The following is a 12,458-nucleotide window of genomic DNA, read 5'->3' on the forward strand; positions in this document are numbered from 1 at the left end:
ACAACTATACGCTCATGAGGATGAGGGTCAACCACAAACTTATGCTGAGGAGTTTGTTTCCCTCAACGAGCCAGCTCTCCTGTACAATTTCGATGACCATGCGGCCCTTGATCAACAAGTATATCTCTACTCTGACAACATCGACAACATTGTGGCCCGAGCATATTTGTACGAGCATGTTGGTAAAATCACTGTTCACTGCACGGACTACCATGATTCACATGTCTGGATTCAAATTTTGAAAATGCTGCAAGAGGATGCTGAAATCCCAATGTCAATTGAAGGGTGCAGATATTTAGGGACGTAGTAAACATGTTCTTTCCTTGGCCTAAACACTTAATTGTAACATCCGAGATAACTTCTCTTATAAATTAATTATTAATGATTAGTGGAGTTTGAATATCTTCAATATTCAACCATAGTGAAGTAGATTCTGTGAATATATGTGCTGCGGTGGGATGGATAAACAAACTACTGTTATATCTGTGTTATTTGTCGTTATACAGGCATGTTTAAAATTTTTGGGGGCATTCAATTACAGCTGTTATGCTGCCAAAATTTCGGTAGAAGTTGGATCAAATTTGATATATTATGTTATGTTTTGTTTAGGGTACCACTCACTCAAGGCGGTGGTGCGCGGGAAGATGAATGATTCTCGAAAAAGAAGATGGACAAGATCCCTAAATCTCTAAAATGGATGGTTGTTGAATTCCTGAACCTCAAATATAAATGTGATATAATTCCTGTACCCTGAGGATTCATAGCACCACGTACCCAGATCACGTTATCTAGAGAGGATTTGCAGCAGGTTGCAATGTGTGACTTCATCGATAACCAGGGAATGTTGTTTGGAATGATGTATGCTCTTCTTTAATCTAATTAACCTTATATATCAAATTCTAGTCAAATTATTATAAGACACTAATACTTAACAATTTTTTTGGCAGGCACATCTGGGAGAGCATCAACGGTATGAGAAAATTTTTCAAGTTTTACGACCTAGAGCTTCTCCGAGTGAATGGGATAACCGATGAAGAGAAGAGTCAGTCTTTTGACAATGCGACAAGATGATTGGCGGCTTGGTTATCATTGATGAATAACAATCACCAAATGTTCTTTATTCCTTAGAATATCGGGTAAACTCTATTTAATTCTTTAGTGCTAATTGTTCATTTCTATATTATGACTTTAAATTATTTTTACACTATCTTACTTATATTCTAATATAATTTTCTAGTGCGCATTGGATGCTAGAGGTCGTTACGCCAAAGAAAATTATCTATTAAGACCCTGTACGTGGCCGCCCAATTCTCGAAGAAATTACTCAAATGACCAGAAGGTAATAATTTAATGACTTATTATGTAACAAATTTAAATTAACCTAATGAATTGAAATGCTAATATAATTTTTCAAACAGTGCATTCAGATATATAGGGGACACACATGAGTATCTTGGCTTGTGGCAAGGAATTTCACTAGCAAATTGTCCAAGACAACCTAAAAACCAAGAATGTGGTTTTTATGTTTTGAAATACATGACTGACATCGTGGTACGTGCAAACCCCAACCGTTACATACAAGATCAAAAAGTTGTAAGTTTTAATTATTGATTATAGTATTTATTATAATAACAAATATATAATATACATATATATAAACTAATATAAATTTTAAATTTTTTTAACAGTTTGTGGGTAAGCGGCAATACGATCCAAAAACTGAATTGTTACCATTACAGCAACAGTGGATAGAACAGTTGATGGCGGTGATTCACGATGACGATTGAGGCTGAAAGGCCCAAGAATTTTTCTTCCCTATGTTATTTTTTTAGATTAACTTGTAGTTAGATTTATTAACTTATTAATACTTGGACTAATTTTACAATGTTTGTGTAATATTTAATTACTTTTGTGAAATGAAATTATGTATTTTAGCCGATTATAGAATTAATTTAAAGAATATTTAATTTACCTTTTAAAAAATAAATATATAATTTAAATTTAAATTAACTAAAATAATATGTAAATTAATAAATATATAATTTAAATAAATTATATAAATTAAAAAAATTGAAAAACGCTCATATATGGCGTCGGTTATTAGCTAGGAACTGAACCGACGCCATATGTACCCTATGGCGTCAGTTCCTAGCTAATAACCGACGCCATAGGGTACGTATGGCGGCGATAGTTTATAACCCTTTAGCGTCGCCCTAATCAACGTCGGTAGCGAATTTTGCAAAAATTGACACTGAAAGGGCTAAAAAATGCCTCTAAAGGGGGTTTTTGTAGTAGTGATTAATTACATATTTAAACAATGACTGTTATTAATTTTATTTATGACGTGCATTTTTTCTCTGGCCGGCCTGTACGAGATTCGTACTACTTTCCTCTGACCACATCTGCACGTGTTGAAGCTATGTGGAAAATCACATTTAACCTATCTGATATTTTTGTCAATTTGAATACATCTTGGGCGGTTGATTCATGAAGCTCTTTTATCCACCCACGTCTTGTGGTAGAGATACGTGTCACCCAAAGGAACCTGCCACGTCATCTGACTAATATTTGGGATAACATTTGCCCCCAACTCTGCGTAGGAACCTCCTGGTTGGCGCGGGGACTTGCTCGGCCCACGATCTAGGTGAGTAAGGCGATACGTGGTGAGATAGGCAATCATGAAATCCTAGGTTGTCGTTTTAAACCTTCAATTATGTAGGGTATTTAATGCTACAACAAGGGTTTCGTGCCCTAGGTAATTGCGCTGGCAATAATGCTTCTATAGAGCACTTATTACCAACTTTTTGTGGGAAATGAAAGGTTGGTTTGAGTGCCCAAATTACCATTGTACCCCTGGAAGGTTTTATATATAAAAGTGAAATAAGAACTTCATTCATCATTTTTCATCCTTCAAAGAATTAGATAGCTCTATTCCACTTCTTTGAATTACAAGAACATGTTGGCGATTTTCAAGCATTCGACCCAGAGAACTTCAAGGCCCTATCCCCAGTGAGTAAGTGCCTTGAATTTGAATACATTTACATCTTTTTTCTTGCATTTGAGGTTATGCATTTTTCTTTTTCTTTTTTCTGCAAAAATCTAGGCTTGCCTTATGAATGTTCATTCTTTAAGACAACGTCTCTGATACACTCAACCCAGCTACTCCAATGGACTTTTAATCTATCTTCTTTTGTGCGGCTCACGGACCTTTGTTTTTAGACATATGCTAGCCAAGAGGCTTTTATCCTTGAATTACTTTTAAGACAAATGGTTGGCCGGGAAGCCATTAAGCCCTGACTTTAATCATGATTTCTTTCCTTAACTATTTGCTTGAGCTTACTTTTACTTGCTTACTTTCGTGCTGTCTAGCCGGGAAGCCATTAAGCCCTGACTTTAAGCCATTAAGCCCCTCAAGTCATTGAGCAGACTTATGACTCTCAGTCACTTGCGATTTAACTTTTCTTTTGTTTTGTCTATTTGACTTTTTTTTACATTGGGCGGACCTTCCTGTGCGCATCTTAAGAATTTTTTTGTGTTTGTTGTAATTTAGCACGATTCACATTTTTTGTACCAAACAAAACTTTAATAATCAACTCATATTTCATTTATTCGTCAATATATGCGATCACTTATCAGTAACTTACATTTATTAAATATCAAAGCTAAAATAATATGTATACTTGGGTGTTGAATTTATCACAACACTCCTCAAGGTGGTAAAATTAAAAAAATCAAACTAAAAACACGAGCAAACATAAATTATAAAGGGGGTGTTACAAAAATACCTTTTTTTTTTGCTATTTTTACAGCTTTACTGTCATATTTATTTTTTTTTTACATTTTTAGTTTATCAAGTTTTTAAAAATATTGTGTTAAAGTTTCAAAAAGGACTGTGTTCAGTAAAATTAAAAATTACTAATGACTGTGCTCTGAAGGAGCTCACTTTTCAGAAGTAATCAGAGAATTATACGCAATTTCTCTATTGCACTAGCTTGCAAGCTCACTGCTATGGATCCATAAACTGTTAGTGATTTATTCAAAGACTCAATTCAAATCTCTCATGAGGATATCACCCTCACTCTAAACCCGGGGGAGGTAGATGAACCTGAAGAAGCAAACCAAATACTGTTGGGGAAAATCCTAAGTCGCTACAAACTGGGGAAGGCAGCAATACAAGGGTCTCTTAAGCTTTCCTGGAATGCCATTAGAGGCTGGAAATGGAAGGAAATATAAGGAGGTATCATCCAATTCACGTTTGCTAACAGGAACGATGCGCTGAACGTACTTTCTTGTCAGCCCTGGTTTGTGTGTGGGTATATTCTATAATGCCTTGGCCTGCTTGGCTTACCCCGTCCGAAGTTAGGTTTGACAAAACACCTCTGTGGGTGAATATCGAAAGTATTCCCCCCTTCTACTGGAACCTGTCAAACCTGAAAGAATTGGCGTCCAAATTCTCCCCTGTTCATGAGCTGCCTCTAGGTATTAAGGACGATGTGGGTCTTAGCACTCTGAGGTTTCGGGCAACGATCGACCTCAATAAGCCAATTTTCTCAGGATTCTTCCTTCGTAGGCAGAAGCTTAAAGACCTTTGGATTCAAAATAGGTACGAGCAACTTCCAAAACTTTGCTTCAAATGTGGAATTCTAACCCATGATCAAAGTGTTTGTTTTAAAGCCCCCACGGTGATTAAAGACGATAAAGGCACCTTCTACCCAATGTTTGGGACCTGGCTGAAACATGAATCCAAAGAACGATCCACCTTCACCTCTCCTCTGGCCAAATGGTTCCAGGATTGGGCCCTCCAAAAGCCTCTTGACCATGACCCGGTACTTCGTAACTAGTTCAAGATTCAGAAGGCCATTCTCCATGGAGATTCCGACGAACTACGCGAATGCAGACTGCAACTGTCAGCCAAAAAACGAATTGCCTCTGAGGACGACGAGTCCAATTCTAGGTTAGATCAACCGGAGGCGGTCATTACCCAAATTCCTCTCGTGAGACTGCCGGGCATTGGGGAGATTGCTCCTTTTGGTAATAATTCAAAAGTGGTGGTCATCCAAGACCTGAAGGATGTGGCTCCTGGGGGTTCACCTTCTACCACCAATGGAATGCTGTTGCTGAAAATTTATTAACACTACGCAAGTATACGCAATCAAGTAGTAAACTCACACAGGTGAGGTCGAACCACAGGGAATTGGATTAACTACTACTAGACTATACCTATAATTCTATTTGACAAATCGAAAATAATTATGATTTAAAAGAATTAAAGTAATTCAGAAAACTTATAACACAGTTAGAGTTTAAGCAATATGAGATGATAGGGAGGAGAATCCTGTTGTTGTTTACCCAAATCGTTAATGCCCAATTGTTATGCTATTCTTGAAGTGAATGACAGATTATAAAGTAACCTAGCTCTTTTCAGATCTTCTAGGTTCTAAATCACATTTTATCTAATTAATTCCTTAATTAAACTAACATGAAATCAGCATTAGGTAATAATCTACTTGTCACATAAGTCATGTGAATACTCTCGTTTCACATAGAACATAGATTATCCAAATTTTAGCATTCTCAATTCTCACTTTTCAGATTTCGAATTGAGATCATAAAGCATGCACAAGGTGATCAATCTTAAACATGAAATTAAACACAAATTAAGATAATTTCACAAACAAGAATGAAGGAATGACAATTAAACATTAACTAGGCAAAACATTAAACAACAATCATCATCCTCCCTCAATGGGAAATTTAGTTCAGAAATAAATCCATAACCATTCCTATAACAATATTCAACATAAAGAAATTAAAGAGGAATAGAGAAAGAAACTGTTGGTGGATTGATTCTGGATCTTCACTTTGATTTCTTCTGCTCTTCCTGCCGCTTTGTGCTGTGTTTTGGGGTTCCAAATCGCTTCCCCTGACTTCCAATCGCAGTTTTCTATTTATATCTAATTTTTAGGGTTCGTCGGACAAAAATATCCCTGACCGTACAGACGCTCGCCGCGGCCAAAAGTGCATCAAAAAACCACGTTTCTGCCCAGACTTTCTAGCCGCGGCCATGGAAATCTCGCCGCGGCGAGATGGAATTTTCTGCTTCGATCTATTTTACTAAAATGAGCATAACTTTCTCATCTGAACTCCAAATGAGCTTATTCAAGATGCGTTGGAAAGATAAAAAAAAGATATAAAACTTTTATGTTTTAACTTTGTCCAAAATCTGATCAGAACATAGTCGAATTCAGGCTTAAAGTTTCAGCTTTATTCTCTTTCAAAATTTTCTCTATTTTATAGATCACTGTTTTCCGAAATTTGTCCAATTTATACATCCCAAGTGTAGAAACCTGAAATCAAAGAAAACAAGCGTAATTCTATTCCAAAAATAATAATAAAGAAGCAAAACAACTATAAAATGTGGCCCAAAACTTAGGCTAAAAATAGCCTAACAAATTCCCCCAAACTGAATCTTTACTAGCCCTCGAGTAAAGCTAAAACTCAACTAAACTAAAAAAAATAATGCAATAGATAATTAAACTTTCAAATGATTGAACTACCACTACCACCTGCACAACTTTAAGCAATCAATAACTAGAATTTCAACTCGATAACTCTAAGAACTAACTTGGATGCACAATTCAGAAGTAAGCAATTCATACAGACACAAAACATCGCTTTTGACATTCATATCACAACCATTCTACACTTTCTGACATTCTGCTGAGCCATGATCAATAAGTTTGGATGACATACCTCTCTCCACTAATGTTGACAATTTTTGCTCAGAATCAATAGGTCTTTTTCGATTATACTATCATGGCTTAGGTAATACAGGTAGATGAGAAGTCATTTAGGCTACATTATACCATAAGTAAAATTATACCAAACAAGCACCCACACTTATCCATTTTTTCTTTTTCATATATCCCAAAGAAGATAGTAAGAGATTGCATATTTTTTCCCCTATGTGCCTACCTCATTGTCCACATTTGATTCGCAAGAAGAAACTATCACATTTATTTTTCTTTTGTTTTTTTTTCCTTTTCTTCTTTCTTTTTACAATAGAGGCACAACACATAACAACTATTTAATTTTTTTTTTAATCTCTTACTGCAAAAATTATTCCCCCACTTACAACAATTTATCCCCCCCAAACTTGCTTAAAAGCTTATGGCATAATAAGGTATGTTGAGGGTGAAGAGAGTTAAGGATAACGAGTTTAGCTTAGTTAAGTGGTGAGAAATTTTTAGAATAGGTTAAGGCTCAACTTTGGGTATACTAGTATAAAATTTTCGGGTAGGCTCGAAAGGCTCAATCGATCCAAAGAAAACTTGCCTAAATCATTTTCCAAACAAAAATCATCAAGGATTTCGCTTCAAAAGAGTATGTCAAACAAATTCTATTCCATGTCAAGCCAATCATTCCACAATCCAAATAGAACACAAGTGATATGTGTCAAAAATAAATGTTTTATATCTACATGAACAACCTTCTAATACACATCCAATTTAAATCAAAAAGTTATGAGTCAAGCACACAATTAAGATTTTAATCCATTGCACAAGTGAATAACAGTGGTTCAATCAATATTCCAGCTCAGATATCAACACACGACACTAAAAAAAAACTAACTAAACGAAAAAAAAAAAACTGAAAAAAAAACTAAAATAAACTGAAAGAAAAAAATTAAGTCTCTCCCCCCAAACTAAAGATGCACATTGTCCCTAATGTGTGAAAATAAAACTGTGTTGAGAGAAACTCACCTGAGCCCCATTAGAAGGAGTTTGGTGGACCCTTTTCATCCAAAAGAGCCCTCGTACTAAATGAAGAAAATTTACCACCAATAGTGTTGATTTCAGAGTTTTGCACAAGAGTAAGCTCACCTTCAGAACTACCACACATCAATCTTTTCCAACGACGCTGAATCGTTCGAAGTCGCTCTTTAGGCTTTGCTTTCTTCTTATCAGCTTTAACAAAAGAACCCTTCACCATCTCAATCTTGCAACAGGTAGGAATGTCGGTTGGGGCAAAAACATTAAAACTGACCTCTTCATCTTGCACTCGCAACTTTAACTCCCCCTTTTGAACATATATTAATGCTCGACCCGTGGCTAAGAATGGTCTTCCCAAAATAATGGGAATAGTTGAATCTTCCTCCATATCAAGAATTAGGAAATCAGCAGGGAAGATAAACTTACCAACCTTCACCAGTACATCTTCAATTATCCCACGAGGATGAGTCAAAGAACGATCTGCCAGTTGTAGAGTCACTGTTGTAGGCTTTGCTTTTCCCAATCCTAGCCTTTTGAAGACAGACAATGGCATTAGATTAATACTTGCTCCCAGATCACATAGAGCTTTAGTTTCCACTAAACCCCCTATAGAGCATGGAATATTGAAACTACCCAGATGTTTAAGCTTGGGCGGTAGTTTCTTTTGCAAAATGGTGCTACATTCCTCAGTTAATGCCACTGTTTCATAGTCCTCCATTTTTCTCTTCTTAGACAATATCTCCTTCATGAACTTCACATAACGGGGCATTTGTTACAAGGCTTCAGCAAAAGGAATGTTTATGAGTAGTCTTTTGAAGACCTCTAGAAATTTTGTAAACTGCTTGTCTAGATTGGTCTTTCGGAGTCTCTGAGGATAAGGTATCTTCACATGATGATCAATACTGATTGGTGGAGACTGTTGTGGTGGTGCAGGGCTATCAGTAGCCTTCTTTTCCTTTGGTGCCTGTGTCTGTGCTTGTTGATCCTGAACCCCATCTTCAACTGGTTGCTTGCCACTAGGTCCTTCATAACTCTTTCCACTCCTCAAGGAAATTACTTTACATTACTCTTTTCCTTTTGCCTCACTAGTGCTAGGTGAATTTTCTTGAGCTTGTTTTGCCACTTGAGTAGCCAATTGTTCCATCTAAGTTTCTAGAGTTTTAATAGAGGCTCTAGTCTCCATCATGAATTGGAGCAATAAATCATCTTGGATATTGGAGCCTCCACTAGAACTTTGTTGTTGGTTTTGTTGGGGCTGATTTCTCTGCTGGTAGAACCCCTGTTGGTTATGCCCATAATTATTATTTTGGGAGTAGTTCCCAATGGCTTTTGCTTGATCCATTGGCAAATTATCCACATCTACTTTACACTCTGAAAAGTGATGGTTGCCTCCACATATCTCACAAACGACTTAGGCTTGTTTAGCTTGCCCTACAATCAGCTTTGTCAAGGCCTCAACCTGAGCTGTCAACTTTTTGATGGCATCAACCTCTAGCACACCAGCTACTTTCTTAGTTTGACTCCTTTCAGTTGGCCACTGCTGATTGTTTAGAGCCATCTCCTCCAATAGATCGTAAGCCTCATTAGCACTCTTTCTCATTAAAGCTCCACCAGCTGCTGCATCTATCAGAGTTCTAGTGTTACCAACCAACCCGTTGTAGAAATTGTGAACCAGCATCCACTTCTCTATGCCATGATGAGGGCATTTTCTGATTAGATCTTTAAACCTCTCCCAAGACTCATGGAGAGATTCATTATCTTGTTGACAGAAGTTGTTGATTTCCCCTCGCAGCTTTGCAGACTTTGCTGGAGGGAAGAATTTAGACAGAAATTTTGTTGCTAAGTCTGTCCATGTTGCTATAGAATTTGGTGGCAAGGAGATCAACCAACTCTTGGCTCTCTCTCTCAGTGAGAATGGAAACAGTCTCAAACGGATGGCGTCATCACTAACCCGTTGACTTTGAAAGTCTGACATAACTCCATGAAGTTCGATAGAAGCAGATTGGGGTCTTCAGATGGGAGTCCACCAAACTGGACTGAAGACTGCACCATTTGTAGTATGGCAGGCTTGATTTTGAAGTTGTTAGCATCCACTGTCGGTGGCCTAATGCATGACTGAACCCCCGTAAGAGTTGGGAGGATATAATCTCTCAAGCTGCGGCCATTAGCTTGATCTTCAACGGAACCTCCATTATTACCGTTGTTGCCTCCATTATTCGCAGCATTAGCATTGTCAGCCATGATTTCTGGTGTTTCAGCAGGTGCTTAAACTCTCTCTTGCCTTTTGTTCCTCCTGTTTCTCCTACAAGTTTTCTCGATTTCAGGGTCGACGGGTAATACAACTGCTTGCCCTTGGCGGCCCATGCACTCAAGATACCTGAAATAGATAAAAGCAGCTTTGCAAGAGACAGGTTAGAAATTCAGCAAGAGAAATAAACCAAAGTAGAAGTTAGTATAATTTTGTGTAATATCAATCTTTATACAATTCCTCGGCAACAGCGCCAAAAACTTGTTGCTGAAAATTTTTTTACACTACGCAAGTATACGCAATCAAGTAGTAAACTCACACAGGTGAGGTCGAACCAGAGGGAATTGGATTAACTACTACTAAACTATACCTATAATTCTATTTGGCAAATCGAAAATAATTATGATTTAAAAGAATTAAAGTAATTCAAAAAACTTATAACACAGTTAGAGTTTAAGCAATATGAGATGATAGGGAGGAGAATCCTGTTGTTGTTTACCCAAATCGTTAATGCCCAATTGTTATCCTATTCTTGAAGTGAATGACAGATTATAAAGTAACCTAGCTCTTTTCACATCTTCTAGGTTCTAAATCACATGTTATCTAATTAATTCCTTAATTAAACTAACATGAAATCAGCATTAGGTAATAATCTACTTGTCACATAAGTCATGTGAATACTCTCGTTTCACATATAACATCGATTATCCAAATTTTAGCATTCTCAATTCTCACTTTTTCAGATTTCGAATTGAGATCATAAAGCATGCACAAGGTGATCAATCTTAAACATGAAATTAAATACAAATTAAGATAATTTCACAAACAAGAATGAAGGAATGACAAGTAAACATTAACTAGGCAAAACATTAAACAACAATCATCATCCTCCCTAAATGGGAAATTTAGTTCAGAAATAAATCCATAACCATTCCTATAACAATATTCAACATAAAGAAATTAAAGAGGAATAGAGAAAGAAACTGTTGGTGGACTGATTCTGGATCTTCACTTTGATTTCTTCTGCTCTTCCTGTCGCTTTGTGCTGTGTTTTAGGGTTCCAAATCGCTTCCCCTAACTTCCAATCGCAATTTTCTATTTATATCTAATTTTTAGGGTTCGTCGGACAAAAATATCCCTGACCGTACGGACGCTCGCCGCGGCCAAAAGTGCATCAAAAAACCACGTTTCTGTCCAGACTTTCTAGCCGTGGCCATGGAAATCTCGCCGCGGCAAGATGGAATTTTCTGCTTCGATCTGTTTTAGTAAAATGAGCATAACTTTCTCATCCAAACTCCAAATGAGCTGATTCAAGATGCGTTGGAAAGATAAAAAATAGATCTAAAACTTTTATGTTTTGACTTTATCCAAAATCTGATCAGAACATAGTCGAATTCAAGCTTAAAGTTTCAGCTTTATTCTCTTTCAAAATTTTCTCTATTTTATAGATCACTGTTTTCCGAAATTTGTCCAATTTATACATCCCAAGTGTAGAAACCTGAAATCAAAGAAAAAAAGCGTAATTCTATTCCAAAAATAATAATAAAGAAGCGAAACAACTATAAAATGTGACCCAAAACTTAGGCTAAAAATAGCCTAACAAATGCCACAGCCAACTGTTAGCCGTGTTAGCCGTGCTGCTGAGGGCTTTGATAGCATCAAGGATAGCCATTTTGGGATAGAGACCACTGATGGAAATGCCTCTTTTGGAGAGGCAAATAAGGTACTTGGGATTGTACCCCTGCAAAACGATAAATTGGGTGGGAAACAGACAACTGGGGGGACCCTCTGCTTTGTACTTCTAAGTCCAAGGTTATCTGTGGGCCAAGTTCTGAGCCAAGTGTAGACCCAAAGGATAACTCCATTCCTTACTCCTGTTACATTCTTGGCACCCAGGCCCATTTGATGGATTGGCCCTCAACTCAATGTTGGACTGAGCCTCAAGCCCGCGAGCTTCTCATGGGCTCCCTCACTGTGGATAAATTCTTTAGAGAACCAACTTTGTTCAACCCGGTTTTAGACATTGAAGACTTTAGAGTTGAGGAGCATCTTCATGGGCGGCGAAAACGCAAAGCCTTGGATGGTTTGGCCTTTTGCCCTTCTTTTAAGGCCCGTAACTCATGTCCCAACTTAACGGTCCTCAAGAAAGACTTGAACAAGTTTCTGGTGAGTCGTCGACTCTCATCCTCCCAACATCGCCATCCCCGACCCTTCCTGAAGAAATTGAGCCCCTCCCTTGCAGAGTTGATCTCTCCTCAGGCAAGTTGGGCACACCTCGTTCGTCGAAACGATGGGGAAGACCGTGCAGTGAAAAGTGATTTTATCCTCATGCTCGTACGAATACGCTCGGGCCACAATGTTGTCGATATTATAAGAGCAGAGATATACTTGCTGATCAAGGGCCCTCTGGTCTTTGAAATTCTTTAAGGCAAACTCTA

General features: G+C 37.5%; 1 non-coding gene across 1 annotated transcript; it reads left to right on the top strand.

The window, feature by feature from the left end:
- Positions 1–9,460: 9,460 nt before the first annotated feature.
- On the top strand, positions 9,461–9,567 carry LOC115696026 (small nucleolar RNA R71). Its single transcript, XR_004007627.2, has one exon. It is a non-coding gene; the product is annotated as a small nucleolar RNA R71 (small nucleolar RNA).
- The last annotated feature ends 2,891 nt before the right edge of the window (positions 9,568–12,458 follow it).

This window comes from Cannabis sativa, chromosome 6 (genome assembly GCF_029168945.1).
Source record: "Cannabis sativa cultivar Pink pepper isolate KNU-18-1 chromosome 6, ASM2916894v1, whole genome shotgun sequence".
Taxonomy (NCBI): Eukaryota; Viridiplantae; Streptophyta; class Magnoliopsida; order Rosales; family Cannabaceae; genus Cannabis; species Cannabis sativa.